The sequence below is a fragment of the Notechis scutatus genome, chromosome Z, assembly GCF_049901735.1.
Source record: "Notechis scutatus isolate UNSWTSFEM ecotype Mainland chromosome Z, rNotScu1.2, whole genome shotgun sequence".
Lineage (NCBI taxonomy): Eukaryota > Metazoa > Chordata > Lepidosauria > Squamata > Elapidae > Notechis > Notechis scutatus.
Window position 1 is genome coordinate 94,500,971 of NC_142025.1, and position 16,274 is coordinate 94,517,244.

Consider the following 16,274-nt stretch of genomic DNA (forward strand, 5'->3'; position numbering starts at 1 on the left):
AGTTAGCTGATTGAATGTAGCTTAAGTTGACAGTGAAATCAATGAAACTTGGCATTTAGTAATAACTTGTCTAGTTTCACTGAGGTTTTTCCTGTGACCAAGTCTGGATTCGGCCACAGTTTTTCTATTTACATCATAATATTTCTCAACAATACAGAAAATCTCTACATTCAGCCTTGAGTCACTAAGTGATAGATATAGAAAGCAGCAGAGATGGTTCCACATCTGATGAGCTCACTGATGTTCCCCTCCAATTTTATTGAGTCACAGTATGCTTATCCTGTTGCACAAGCAGGCAGCTTGGAGTCATCAATTTAGCTTCTTATCATGGCTCTAAATTGCTTTGGGGTGTTTCATGGATTTTTCAACATCTGCAGATCCAGCTATACAGCTATCTGAAAAATGCTGTATGCTAAAAGAAGTAATTAAGAGGCATGTATTTGTGAACCAGATTAAGAATTACAGAAATTCACGTTAGTTAATACAGATAGCTCTTTGGAATTTATGAGCTTTGAGACCAGACAGATGCTATTTACATCAAGACCTCCATGTTCTCTTTCCTATTTAGAGAACATAGATATAAGCATGTGTAACTAAGGTTATAATGTATTTCATTGGGTTGATCTTCCCATTCTATCATCCTCCAGATGTTCTTGGATTCCTGGTAAGCAAGCAAGGAATTGTACCACAGTACTTCTGAAGACTTCCACAGTGTTGAAGGATGCTTTAGTAAGTACTGTGTTTCTCACAAAATAAGGCCGGGCCTTTTTTTTTTTTTTGAGCCCCGAAAAAACGACTAGGACGTCTTTTCGGGGGTGAATTAATTCCCCCCGTGCACCAGTGCCGTCTCCAACAACAGCCTCTGAGTCGCTCCCGCTTTTCCCCCGTCCCTGTAATAACAGGAAAAAAAAAGATTTTGAGGTACCTGGGAGCGCTGTGCACTGCGTTTTGGTTTAATCCTGAGAGGCTGAGTGGGCGTGAGAAGAGCCGAGCGAGCGTCTCTGCTGCTGCTACCCTTGGTGCTCCAGCCTCGGGCTCTGCAAGTTTGCAAAAGTCCCGGTGTGCAGCCCGTTCCTGCATTCCAAGCGCCCAGGCCGAGCTGCAGCTGTCCCTCTCTTGCCAGCGCCGACTCCAATAACAGCGGCGGCAGCGGCAGGAACCGTGGAAGCGTTTCAGCCACTTCTCAGGTGGGGGAGCCGCCTCCGTAACTTCCACGGTTCCCGTTGCTGCTGCCACTGTTGTTACAGGGACAGGCGAAAAGCGGGAGCGACTCATATGCTGTTGGAGACAGCGCTGGCGAGAGAGGCGCCAGCACTGGTGGGAACCATGGAAGCTATAGAGGCTTGAGAAGCGGCTGAAATGCTGCCAGACATCCACGCCGACGCCACCTGCCTGCTGACCCAGGTAAAGGAGGGGCAAGGGAGCCCTCTGTGCTCCACCATGATTGGCTGTTAGGAGCAGCTGATGTTGAGGCGTAGCTGCCTGCAGGGCACTCCTGATGGCAAGTTCCCCCCCACCTTTCCCCCCCCCCCCAATTTCACATGTTTTAAACTAGGCCTAAATTTGGGGGGAGGGGCTTAATTTCATTTTATGCCTAGAAAACATGCTGGGTCTTCCTATTGGGGGGGGGCATATTGTTGGAGAAACACGGTAGTATGTGACCTATGCACATTCTAAGCTTTAGCTTGAGTAAGGCAACTAGTTGCAGCAGCAAGAGTGAAGTTTCAGAAATAAATTTTCATGGTTGATTCAGAAATAAAAGAGAGAAGACAACGATTTTGTATGCTCAGGACACACACAACACTAGTCATGACCCCATTGCTTTTTCTTCATTGTTCATTGATTTTCTAACTGTGGCCTTTCTCATTTTTTAATGAATTCTCCAGTAGGTGGCAGGTTTGGGCTTTATATAAGCCTGTTATGAAAGCTATTGTATGTATCAACCTTTATTACTACTACTGCCACTGCAGCGTGTAACTGTCAAGAGTTAAATATTTCTAGACTACATTTCTGTCATGGTAGGAACAAAAAGTTTCAGGGCTTCATTTTGTGAACTGGATGCAGATTGGTGGGATGGTTCTTTTCCTTAAATCCGCATGCCTGTATAATAATCTGCATCAGATTTGAGATGTGAAAATCACTGGTCTCTGTTAGGAACAAGGAGGTATTTGTTCGAAGATAACCATTTTGTATGGCCCTCTGTAGCAGGAGGAGGAGGAAGGCATATCTCAAACACAGCGAAATTGTCTCATTGGCACTCATTGGAATTTCCATCTAAAGAGAAAGACTCTAGTAAACTCAGAATACCAGAGGTTAAAAATTATCAAACCATGTCAGTTGATAAGCTGACTTAAGGAAATTCACAGACATTTTTTGTGCTTCCTCTTTCCAACAGCAATCCTGTAGCAGTCATGCCACATATGAATCACTGACACTCCCTTTTGTTCTCAGAACTTACCAACTTTCCTGAATAAAATGGAATAGGACATGACAGGGTATAATGCATATTATCCAAGTTGTGTACAGGTAGTCAGCTAACAGCAACTGAGACCAGAATGTTGTCAGAAAGCGTGCCATTCATTTACTGTCGGAAATTCTGGCACTTCCACTTGCTGTTGTTAGGTGAATGGGCGAGGGGTGTTAAACAAGGACATCATATGGTTACCATTTCATGACCTCTGGTCAGCTTCCTCATTGACTACTTGGAGGAAGCTGGCAAAGATCCCAAAATTGCGATCACGAGGTGTGGCCAACATATATAGGAGGACCAGTTCAGATTAGCATCGTCATAAGTTTTAACATCGCTGAACAATTGGTGTTAAGGAAGGAATTCCTGCATAATTGAATAAAGATCAGTTTGCTCAAAGGAATAAATAAGAGTAGTAGGTAGGCATGTGGTTGGCAAACAGGCTGGTTCATACAATAGGTGTTTCTCAACCTTGGCCGTTTTAAGATGGGTGGGCTTTCAACTCCTGTAATTCTGGATAAAGTAAATTCTATTTATTTTGTTATTAAATGTATATGCTGTCCAACTCGCCTAGAGGCATCTCTACATGGCTTACAAGTTAAAATCCCCAGACCAAAACATTAAAATAAAATGATAATGAATATTAATATTAAAATTGACAAAGATGGCAAGGAAGAGAGCAAGGGGAGGGGGTAGAATCTCCTCTCAGTGCATTAGGCACCTTCAGAACAGTACACCCCATCAAGGCTCACTTTATACCACTTATCTTAAAATGGCCCAGGTTGAGAAACTCTGCTTAGAGATTAATCATTTCCCAATGACACTAACATCAAAGGATTATTGGCATAAGGGAAGTGCCAGGTTATAAAAGATTTTCAGGTCAGCCAAATGCATTAATTCTTTTCAGTGGAAATACAAAATGGAATGTAAGAAAATCGAATGGCCATTAGGCGTCCATACGCATGCATGTACAATCAGGTTTTGGAATAACAAGATAACATGGGAGTAAACCAATATTTGTCACTGAGTTCATACTCAGTATAGATAAAATCTCTTGTTTTCTAAGCTGGCCTCTTCCTGGAAAATCACTGAAAGACACTTTCTTCTCCACCTTCTCACCCAAGTTGCTGCTGCCTGGTGCTTTCTCTCCCACTCTCCCAGTTTCCCCCACGGGCCTCACCTACTTTTCCCTGAAACCCTTTGGCACCACAGCACTTGAGCTTATTCATTGTCTGTCACATGATTCACTGGGTTCCACCTGTACTCAGCACCACCTAGCAACCATGTACCACACCTTGGCAACCGTTTTATGAACATTCCAGAGGTTAGGCAGGTGTGTGAAATTCACCTTATTGTTCTTATTGCTTTTGAAAATCCTCCCAAAGGGTAGTGATCTTAGCTAGTTCTCATCATAGAATCATTTAGGATTCTTTACTACCAGACCTCCATACTATTAGAAGCCAGAACTGACAGGGCAGGGTAGAAATGAGGGTGGGGGAGGGAAGGATTGGAAGATTGGCACCCACACTTAACAATGCCATCCAAAGAACAAGAGCCAACTTTAATGGTTTTAGTACTTCTATAAAGTGATATTTACTTGACTGCCTTCTCTAAAGTATTCAGGTATGTTGAAGTTGGAAATATCAGGGTGTGCGATCCCATTGCACCTGGGAATTTCAATACATGGATAAGGCTCCTGTGTGCTTTAATGGGAAGATTACTATTTGTGTTTGGCAAAATTATTCCAGGTAGATTATTGGCACATGCTATAATGCAAAATTGCCTTTGAAGATGACTTAAAAATTTAATTTTTGCAAGAAATGGCAGCTAAGCTTTTAATTGGTTTGTTTCTAGGCTCATGTTCCTATATCTCTTTTTAAAGTACTTTATTGACTAGACTGGATATCCCCTTATGGGTGAACTCCACTTTTTAAAACCTCTAATTGCCCTAAAACCCAAGCGCTTGAAGTAGCATTTATTCCATGTATCAAGTAACTCCTGCATTTAAAAAATGGGGGATCTCAGAATTAGAAATTCATTAAGGAAGTAAAAGGAGAAAAGTTGGTCCCTCTTGCTGCACCTTGTTTGCAGTTAATTAAAATATAACATAATTTTTCCAGGAATTGCTACAAAGAACAAACCAATAAATCTTTCAAGGAATTTTAAATTGTTGTTGCCTTTTTTCTAGTGTTTTGCTTTAAACACTCTTCCTAGTAGCATGTTGGGTGTCTCCAAGTACTTTCAATGAAGGAATGCTGCTAAGAATATTTGTTGTCTTCTGTAGCCAGCATTTATACTTTCATGTATTTATCAAGGCTAAACACTATTGATAGACACAGGAAAACTGCATCAAAATGTGGCAGTGTGAGCCTTAGTTTCCAGCAGGAGATGTTTTGAAGTTTCCAACTAATTCTACATCTGCCTGCAATACGCTTATTTAGAACTTGTATAGTAGGATGGAGAAATTCCAATTCTAGCAATCCCCATCAGCATAGCCGATGGAGGGAAATTCTGGAAGTCGTAGTTCAGTAACATTTGGAAGACCACCCAAAATGTAGGCAACTCATCCAGGACATCTCATCAACCTTTTGTGCCAATTAAATATGTTCCATACTCCTTGGATTGTACTTTAAGATCGTATTTTACTTTTGTAAACTTTAAGAATCTTCTAAACATGCTTTCCTCTTTTTTTCAGGGTTCTCGTTCTAGCTTCAGTTCTGTGGGCCTACAACTCTCTAGGTTAATTATTATTGAAGGAAAATAATGTCATCCATGAATTTTGTACTATTTATAAAATGCCATCTAGATTTATTATTTACTACAGTACTGATTACCACTAAAACATATATGCCACAATTACTTGCTGTGCAGTTGTTTACGACCTCTCGCAACCACGGACCATAGGCAATTTTTCTTCTTGGTGATGATCTGTTCCTAGCTTGGATATTTCAGATTTTCCAACTGTGCACTCAACACCACTGTAATGAAGCCAGCTGCTGATCGCCTTCTTCTTCTATTTTCTCCTACTTTTTAAAGCATTATAACTACCGTATCTAAAGTAGGAGGTAGTAAAAGATAAATCTTACAGACTTTTAAAAGTCCCGCTGGACCTTGCTCTTTACTGTATCTTCTTTTCTTCAACAGTGAGGACCCCTTGATAAATCTTTAGAAGTGTGTTGTCTCTACCACTTTCTCTTTCCTTATTTATTTGATCTGTTTGTATACCATCAAATCAATAAAGGCTTGTAGTGGTTTATAGGAATCCAGTAAAAATCTACAAGCAAGTAAAGCATATATGGTAAGCATCATTAAAATAAAAAAAAATGTAATTAGTATGTAGTAACAACAAATAACACAATTACAAAGCAAAATGAAAAAAACACATATAAATAATAATAATTATAAATAATAATGATAATAACTAATCACTAGATGTTGTTTAGAGGAGTTCCATCCCAAGCAGCTTCCAGAATATTGAGAAGATGGTGCACGTCCTTATTTTAAGAGGGGAATATTCCAAAAATCTAATGCAGCAATAGAGAAGTGGAATCTCTGTAACTTTATAGAGGTGGAAATAAATATAATCTTCTCCCGGATACACTGATTCAAGTAAGTGAAAATGGTTTTGCAGGGATCTTGCGTCAAGCCATATAAGATAAGTTAAACCAGCAGTGCTTTGATATGTACCTAGAAACCTAATGGCAACCAATGCAGGGCCTAAAATGCAAAGGTAATAATGTTGTTGGTAAGCAATACCCAGCAATAATCAAGCTATTTTATTTTGTATCAGTTGATAACTTACTGTATGTAAGGTCTTCTCAGGATGTCACATGTAGAATACGTACTAGCAGTTTAGTCCTTAAGGGTTAAGGGTACCGGTTAACACTTGCAAGATCCCCTGCAATTTAGATAGGGTTGAAACCTGCATACCAAATAAAAATGGAGCAAGCAATCTTTAGGCCATGATCTCTACCTGCCCATGCAGCAGACATAGGAGGATTCCCGAGTCATGGATCTTTTCCTTTAGGAGCAGTGCCATCCTTTTGAAAGTCAACCTTGGAACTGTACAAGATTCTTTATGGACAAGTAGCAACATCATGCTGTTTGTGTTTCATTTCAGACAGTTTCTTTTCATCTAGACTGGGCACTGAGATAAGACTTTTGTGGCATTAGTGGTACAGCCAAGGTAGCAAAGCAAGGTTGACATCATCAGCATGTTGGTGATATTGTATGCCTAACTGATGGATGACTTCTCTCAGTGATTTCATGTTGATAGTTAATAACATTTCAAAAAAAAAAAATCCTAATCTCTAAGTTTCCTCACATGCAAAGACCCATGAAGCCAACTTTTGTTCCCCAATTATGCAGAGTAAAATCACTATAAAGCAGTGCCTCTTGCTGCCAATTCAGATGATCCAGAAGGATATCATAGTTGATCACTCTGAAAGGTCAATCAGGACCAGAATGGCCACACTACTTCCACCTAGAGCCTGTAAAGAAAATCTATCAATATGATCAATGCCACCTCTATCTGATGCTCAGGCTTGAATCCCAACATAAATGACTACAATGGGTAATCATTTATTCTAGAAGATTTGCCAATATTATAATTATAAAATATTGCTAACTCTAGGAAGTACTTCTTTAGGAGGGAGAGTGCCACCGTATCTCTGAATACTACCAGACTGCTCTCCAGCAGAGAGCTATTAGCAATATTCTGGATCCAGCCAGTCACATTTAGTTGTTGTTCCTTCCCTAAAAAGGAACTTATAATTTTAAACAAGGTCATTTCATCTCTCCCTTCCTGCCATGATGGATGTTAAATCAAAGTTTGTACCCAGCTTGGTCAGGTTCACTTTTTGTTTTCCTCAACCATTGTTTCAGGCATTGTTCCTGCCTCTAAATCTCAGAGATACTCCATAAACCAAGAGGCTAACCAAGATTGAAATAGGGATGGAAGATGCTCAGGGCCAATCAGATCAAGAACTTGAGTTGTCTTCTATTGTCAGATCATCCGTCCAGATCCATAAGACACCTAGGGCAAATAATACAAATTAACTGTTCTCCTTACAGAGGTCTCAGGGGTCAGTCATTTAGGTGGTCATCTAAAACATGACCTGATGATGAAGGACCAGATGTTATACCATCCATATCCAAATCACTGCACAACTCATATGAGCTAAAAATGAGGTCCAATATGTGGCCAGCTGCATAATTTAGGACTAAATTTACCTGAGATAATCCCATATTTTCAAAGGATGCCATAAAAGCCTAAACTCTCTTAGATCAAGGGCATGGAACCTAAAGTTGCCCAAAGTCAAATGGCCTAGAGAAGAGGTGGTATTTAGCCAGGTTCTGACCAGTTCTGGAGAACTGGTAGCAGAAATTTTGAGTAGTTCAGAGAACCAGCAAATCCCACCTCTGACTGGAGATTTTACAGTATCCTTCCCCGCTACGCCCACCAAGCCACGCCCACAGAACCAGTAGTAAAAAAAATTAATCCCACCACTGGCCTAGAGATACCAATACCAGTCCCAAGACCAAGTCCAACAGTTTTAGGGATTGTCCTGAGCAGTAGGTCAATTATACCAACAGAATCTCTAATCTTGTCTCTATGGCCCAACTTAATAAACAAACATTCACACTATGCTTCAACAGAAGAATCCCAAATCACAAGCAAAATGTCATTATAGGTCAACGCTATGCCTGCACTTCAGCCTTGGTGATGAGGTTGGTAAAGGACTTTAGAATCAAATGTCTTAACAGGATTACATCATTGCCCCCACTCAAGCAGCTTTTGATAATCCATGTCACGTCTACCGTGCTAATCAACCACTAAATCATGGGTGAGAAGAGCCTTGTTACAAAATGGAACCAACATTTCTTATCAAAAACTTGTGGCCGAGGTTATCAGGAATTGAGCCAGAGATGCTGATATAACAAATAACAAATTACAGATCCTCCATCCCCTGAAATAGCCATATCTCCTTCAGCCCTTAACAACTAGTATCAATATAGCTCCCCCACCTGCATGCACACTATATCCCAGTCTGATGGTCTAACCTCCCACAAGGGAGAAGCAGTTAATAATAATGACAAAATAGTATAATGAGCTAGACTGAAAAATAACTCCAAACAGCAAAATATATTTTTAAAAAATCAGTGGTATAGAATTCCAAAAATTAGTGGTATAGAATTCCAAACAATCAACTGGAAGCCAACAATCTGGCAATCCACTAGTTTGCCTCTTTCTTCCTAAACCTTTCCAGTGCATGCACAAACCATCCATATGCCTTCCAAACCCACAGCAAACAATCTGACAATCATTCAGTGCAAACACCCCTTCACACTGCTCATAGGAAAGGCATCTGGTCCCAACTTATGCTCTTAGTTTAAACTATGCTTTCCAAAGCCCCTCTGCTTTTAGGACACAAACAAACGTGACCAGGACCAGGATCTCAACAACAACAACTGGATCCTTACTGCTGGCACATTGTCTGCATCAGGGCACGGCTGCAATACCTAGTATCTTCCCAACCTCCAAAGTAACATGCAGTCACCAGATAGGTAAATAGCAGCAGGTCTGGTTGGGCTCCTCCAGTCAGCCTAGGTACCTCCACCAGTCTTCCTTGCCCAGGGTTGGATTTCTACCAGTTCAGCCCAGTTCTATAGAACCGGTTGTTACGAATCTGCGCAGTTCGGAGAACTGGCAAATTGCACCACTGGCTGGCTCCCCCCTCCCCACCCGCCTGCCCAGGAGGCTTTCCTGAGGCCTAGTCAGGGGTTGGGGGAGGGAGAAGTGGCCTGAGAGCAGAGCTGAACCTTCCTTAGGATTAAAGCTTCTATTTTTCAGTGCAGACTGAGGCAGCAGATTGCAGAAAGGTAGATCTAGGAGTGAAGCTGTGATTCTGCAAGCAGCTCAATCTGCCTGCCTGCTTTGCCTGATTTTGGATAAAAGTTGCTCTTTTTTTAAAATAAAAAAAATTCAATCTTTACATATATATTTACAATATTTACACACAAGCCACACCCGACCAGTCACATGACCACCAAGCCACACCCACAAATTAGGCCACGCCCACAGAATCGGTTGTTAAGAAATTTGAATTCCACCTCTGTCCTTGCCCCATGCTCCTCCTGGAACTTCCGGCCCTTCCCAGTCTGTTACAGTAGTACCCCACTATGTCAAAACAAACCCAAGCCTGATTTCCAGAGAATTCTGCATGGGAGCATAATCCCCATCATACCTTCTCAATAATAACTGGCTGGATATTTGCAATAAATCAATGTATTAATTAATCATCAGGGAAGGAAGTACAGAGGCAGGGAAGGGCATGCCTCGATTGCCTTCAGCAGCACAGCAGGGAGAGTTTTGGCAGATAAGGCTTATCATTTTAGGGATGAAAGAAGAACTCCACTTCTGGAAATCCTATACCCTTATTATAACTATAAGGGTGTCTAATGAGGTTATCTGCAGCAACATAGAGGCTGTTTTCTGCTCAGAAGCCCAAAATAGGTTGAGCAAGCCAAAAGCTAGATACAATCTCTGCTGTAAAGTGTTATCTTGTCTTTCTGATTAAATAAAATATTGGCATCTAAAGCACTGGCCAAGTTTATGAAGCAGAAGTATTTATTTTTTGAACCTCCATTCAGTAGCAATTGGCAAAAAAAAACAAAAAAAAACCCACAGGGTTTCCTGCCAGTTCATGGCAGGAAATAGATAAAAACGAAAGTGCATGCCCCACACAGGCAGCTTGTAAAAAAAAAAGGAAAGCTCTCAAATAAATGAAAAGCAGAATTCCTGTACTCTGCCATGTGTGAAACAACCCCAGCATGTGTGTTTTAATCAGATATTTTAAAGGAGGGTTGAAATGTCAAAGCAGGCTCTGTTAGGCCGGAGCAGACCTTTGCTTTTTCTGATACAAGCAAGAAGAAAGGAAACTCCTGCCATGCATTTTGTGAGATGGCCGCAAGAGCCAGCTGGATAAGGAATAGGGTGGAGACCAGGCAAGCAGAACATCAAGGAACTGAAGGTGGAAACTTAAGATGCCTAACTGCTCTGGTGCTGAAGATGCCAGGAGCTCCAGGGCAAGGCGGTGCCAGCTTGTTTGGGCTTCCCCTGGGTTGCTGCCTATACTGTATAGAACCAAGCCAGATCTCTCCCAAGCTTGCTGGTGCTGACGCCCTTGGCCCATCCTTACTTTTCTTTTGCTGAACCTGGCGTTTTTGTATTCTGGCTGCAAGCACTGAAACTAAGGATTGGGAACAGAGAGGGGCAGGGCCTCTACTACGGTGGGGACGGAGCACAGCACCTCCCAGCTCTCTTTCCCTAGTTCATCAATGTTAACTCAAGACAGACATGAAAAAATCCACACGGCTGCTCATCAGCGCTCCTGGTTTTCAAATTTTCAGCATCAACCCCAAAACATGAGGATTAATCCTACAGGAAATAATATCTGTTGAGGACAAACTGATAGTGGCTATTGACTTTGAATGCTTCAACTTACAGCTTTCTGATCAGAAGGATCTGTTTTCGGACAGTACTCTTCTCTTTTTTTTAAATAAAGTTTTATTTGGGTTTTCACACATACAAAATACAAGTAAAACATCTTTTTTGAAAATAGCATGGTCCCCGGTTGAACTTCTTTATACAGACACAAAACTCAATTTCATGCTCCTTTTTGTATTCTATTCCATATCTTATGCTATTTTACATTTTCTATATAGTTTTTCCCCTCTTTTGATTTTCTCGATTTTATTTTGATGATCTCATCTCAATTCAAATCATTATATTTATACTTTTGTCTGTTCTGTTTCAATTTCATATTATCTTTTCTCATTAAACAAATTTTCTCCTGTAGTTACTAATTGGAGTATGACACCTTTATATCTTTTAATTACATCCATTCAACTCTTACTTAAACTTCAATATATACCTTAAGGTTATGACCTTCAATATAATACATAATACATAACTTCCAATCGAATTCTGCTTGGTACATTCTTATAATACACACTATATTCTTTTTTAAAAAAAGAAAGATTGTAAATATATGTAATTATAAACCCTTATTCCATTCCAGTTCAGTTCTATCATTAATAATCATTAAAATCTTAATATCTTTAACACTTCTTTTCAATTAAATATCATACTTCCTTAAAAACACATATAATCTCCATAATTAATTTTTCCCTTATTTCTCTTCACGTTTTATAAATCATTAAATATACCTTTTGTTACATTTATTTATTGACAAGCATTCCACTGAATTACGATAGCTATTTTATCAGACATTTTAATCATACATTGTTTCATATTTTCTAAAATTATTTCTGCTTCTAATGTAACCATACTATCTTATGTACCATTTTTCCATTAAGTTTTCACCCATTATCTCTAAATAGGCCGTTTCTCTATATTTTGCTTCTGTCCTTTATAACTTCTTTTCCTTTCTTTCTTCCCTCTCATCTTCTCCCTCCCCTTTTTACCCCCTTGTCTCTCTAGTTCTAATTCTCTCTTCTGCATTTCCCTCTTTTGTTGCTTTCTGATTTTATACTTATTTTTCACTCTATTTTTTTTGGAGTTGTTTTTCCCAGTCTTAAACTTCCCGTTCTCTTTCCCCCTTTCCTTCCCCCCACATCTAAGATTACTTGTTCACTAAAGATGGCTTCTTCTTTGTTGCAATCTTCTTGTTCTGCAGGCATTTCTTGTTGTATCTCATAATTCCAAATCTCCATTTCTAAAAACTGAAATACGAAGCCAAAAGAACCTCTCCCTTCTTGTGCATCTTCTTTGTACTTTTTAAGTTCCATTTTCAGTTCTTCTAAAAGTGGAGCCATTTTAAACAGTTTTAAACAACCACCCAATTGATTTTAGTCATTCAAAACAATAACCAAGAATCCAGAAATCATCAAGTAATCCAGATAGTCCCGAGTTATATCTTCTTATTTCTTTTTCGACTTTCTCTTCCTGGGGTTTTTGTTGCGATATTTCAGTTAGAATGTATCTTTTGGAAGTCTTGTTGAGATTTTGCTGTAAGTTCTTTTTTAATTCCAGGCAGTCTCCTCCCTTCCAGTTCCTACCCTTTTATTCTTTTTCTCTCCTTTCCTGTTTTCAAAAGCTTTTAATTATCCAGAAATCTTTATTATCCCTTTGACTTTTTATTTTCAGCATTAAATGCCTATTGATGTCAAATGGATTTTTTTCCAATTTCTTGCTTAAGTCTCTTAGCTGTCAGTATAGGAAAAGGAGAAAACCAAATCTTTTCCCTTTTCTCTCTCCTTCGCAGCTTAAAAATCTTCTTAGGGAACAATGTTATTGTTTTTTAACAGTTTCAATTCCAGGGTACCTTATTTGTTGCTTTTGCTGTTTGACCCGATCAACCAAAACTTTCACTTCTTATCTTCCTCCTGCGCATTCTTTTCCGGTCAAGTTCTTCTTTGTGGTGGCCATTTCTGACCACCGTTGCAACCATCTTCAGGAAAGGGAGTAATGGCCAGCTGGGGAGGAGAGATGCGGCTCTCCTCAACCCTGCTGGCAGTCTCCCCCCTCTTCACCACCTCTACGGGGTGGCTTAGCCCCAAAACCAGTCGGCTCGGGGCGCTCCAGCGGTGAGCACGGATCGAAGCCTCGCAGAGACGAGGTTTCAGTCTGTTGCTGAAGAAGCTCAAACCGGAAGTCGGACAGTACTCTTCTCAAAAGCCAAAATTTGAAGATAAAAAGAATTTCAATAGTTACCCATTTTCCATTCCTTCACCAGATTACCCATATTCAAAATGGTTTTCCTTAACTCCTCCTCTTTTTCCTCCTTCTCCTCTTCCTCCTCCTCCTTCTCCCTTTCCTCCATGTCTAGATCAAACTTAAAATTGCCAGAATGAAGCCATCTTCTTGGTTTTGTCATTCGCCAAAAATAAATCATTATACGTTTCTGGTGTACTGCTATCCACTAAGAGCTTCCATTTTAGCATTTTGGCTTTACATTTAGGCACTCCAACTCTTAACCTATTCAGGATCCTCCAAGTAGTATAAGAGAGGTTAGATCCTTCAGCTATGTCCTCCTTTAATATTATTCCTTACTCAATGGTCTCCTTTCTCCATCTTTTAATTCAATTTTATTCTTGTGTACCCTCAAAAATGTTTGTTCTTGCCACAAAACTCTTCCTAGATCTAAGTTGGCAGACTTGGGGGCACATGTCGATTGAGAGGATGGCAAGGATAATTCTCTTGCTTAGTTCTCTCCAACATCTGCTGCTATTTCTCTCCTAATCTTAGTTGGGGCAATGCCAGCAAGAGGACATCTTTTCTTTCAATCAGTGTAGACTTGAGACAACCTGTCACTTACTGCTTCACTGATGGCAATATCAACTTGTTTCACATATGCAGATACGTCCCACACCGAAGCAGAATAATCTGCTGCAGATTATTAAGGCCACAGCTGATGTGTGCAATGTAGATGGTTGCACTCCCCATATGTAGTTTATCAATTTCCTGACAATATTGTCCCTCAAGCTGATTTTTGCCTTAATATTCAGGCAATCCTTATTTCATACTCTATGACCATATCATTCTTTCTGCTGCTTTCTTTATCATTCTTTCACCCTTAAGCTTCTGGTCCATGTACTGTTTTTATTTGGAAACACATTGGGTTTCCAACACAGTTCCTACAGCAGAGTTGTAGCAAGACTGATCAGGAGGTTTGTGATAGGAATATATACAGCCTATGCAGTGCAAACAATTGGCACAGTGCCTTCTGTACCATACTTATCTTTTTTTTTTTCACTTTCCACACCTACTTTTCTCATCATGGTCCTACCCATTTTTATAACATGCCCTGCCCAACAATTAAATATGGCCTTCAGACTGCAAAAATTGCACAATTGTGCCATTAAAGAACTATAGCATCTTCCTCTATCAGGTATACTTGTTCAGCTCTTTTCTTGCTGCCAGTACTGTTACAATCCAACCCCCAACAATCCAACCCCCAAGCCTGTCAGGGTTGTAATCCATTGAAGCATTACCTTGTATTTACAGCATGAGTACATTAATTTGCAGAGATAATTATTGACCATTGATTAATAATTGTAATCGTAACCCATCGGGTAAGAAAAAAAAAACTGGATGTAAAAGATTGATGTGCGACACTCCCTGGAGAGCAAAATCCTTTGGCAGGGAAAAAGAAAGGAGAGCCATCTTTTTATGACTTTTTATTTTTTTATTATTGTTATTATTGGGTTTGTTGTATAATCAATCCGATTCAGACTGGATTGTCTTCCTACTGAGTCCTTTCCAAAGACCTCGAAAAGGCAGATCAGGGTGTTTGATGATGTTACAGGTATAGTTGCAGGATGAGAGTTGTTCCAAATAAGGCCACTTTTTGCAATTGACTGATGGTGCATTTGTCAATGCCAATGGTGCCCAAATAGTGCTCTGGTTGTTTTGGGATTTCACCTGGCGCCTATTACTATTGGTATTACCTTTGCTTGCTTTTCCGGTGGCAGCAGCAATTATTATTATTATTATTATTATTATTATTATTATTATTATTATTATTATTATTATTATTATTATTATTATTATTATTATTATTATTATTATTTATTATTATTATTATTATTATTATTATTATTATTATTATTATTATTATTATTATTATTATTATCAATTATTAATTATTAATTATTATTGTTGTTATTATTGTTGTTATTATTATTACTATCATCATCATCATCATCATCATTATTAAATGTTTGCCACCCATTTGGCCCCAAGACTTTGTTACAGGTCTGTCAGGTTCCTAAAACAAACTTAAAACCTGCCAGGCTTTACTACTTAAACTCAAATGGTGAATCACACATGATATATCTCAAAAATATTTCCCTTTTTTGCCGTTACTTTCAAAAATCGTTAAAAACCTGATGTTGGAGAGGGAGAGAGGGAGGGAGAGAGCATTGAAAAAAATGGCAGAGAAATAGGAAGTGTCTCAATTCAGTTTCTTGAGCATGTCGAAACAGGACTATTATTGCAAGCCTAAAAACCATTTTGCCCTCCCAGCAACTTGGCTTCTATTGACTCAAAGGATTCCTGGGTTTCACAGCCACATCTCTGATGCCAAAGGAATCCAGGCACTTGGTTTTGGCTGGTCCTGGATAGCATCTGACTTAACAAAATGATGTTGACCTTTCTTCAGCGGCATACTTCTTTTGGAGGCTTTTCCAAATATATTTCACGACCGCCTTACCTAGCCGCCTTCCCCACCCTGCCCTATGCGTTGAGGTGCCCCTGACGGGTTTCTCGGCCCGGCTCACGTGGCTTTGAACTCTTCTAACGCGCTTCTCCCGACGACGGCAGAAGGGCGCGGAATAAATGCATAAATAATGGCAGCGCGGCTCATTATGGCACCGAGCGGGAGCTGCGATGCGACAGCTGGGCCGTGTGCGCGTCTGGGAAGATAAAAGCAGTCCGGCGTGGGATCTTCAGAGAGCCGTCCCCCTTTCTTCCGGGGGGTACGGTGGGTCTCACACTGCTTCAAAGCGCTTTGAAACTTCAAGGCGCTCGCTGCTAGCTGGGGAGAAGGCACTGTAATAATTGGGTTGGGCGACTCTTCTGCCACAGCTCTCGGGTCTGATCAAAAGAATTCAAGCCCTGCAGAAGCGTGCTTCCACCTCCCACCCGACATTTTGATTATTCAGAGCTAAGCTGAGAGGGTGGGCTGAAATCGTTGCCGCTCCCATCCTACCATAAAATATGGTTTTTAAATGTATCATTTAGCTTCCCCCACTCCCTGTTGTTAGTCCTCTCAGCCTTTTC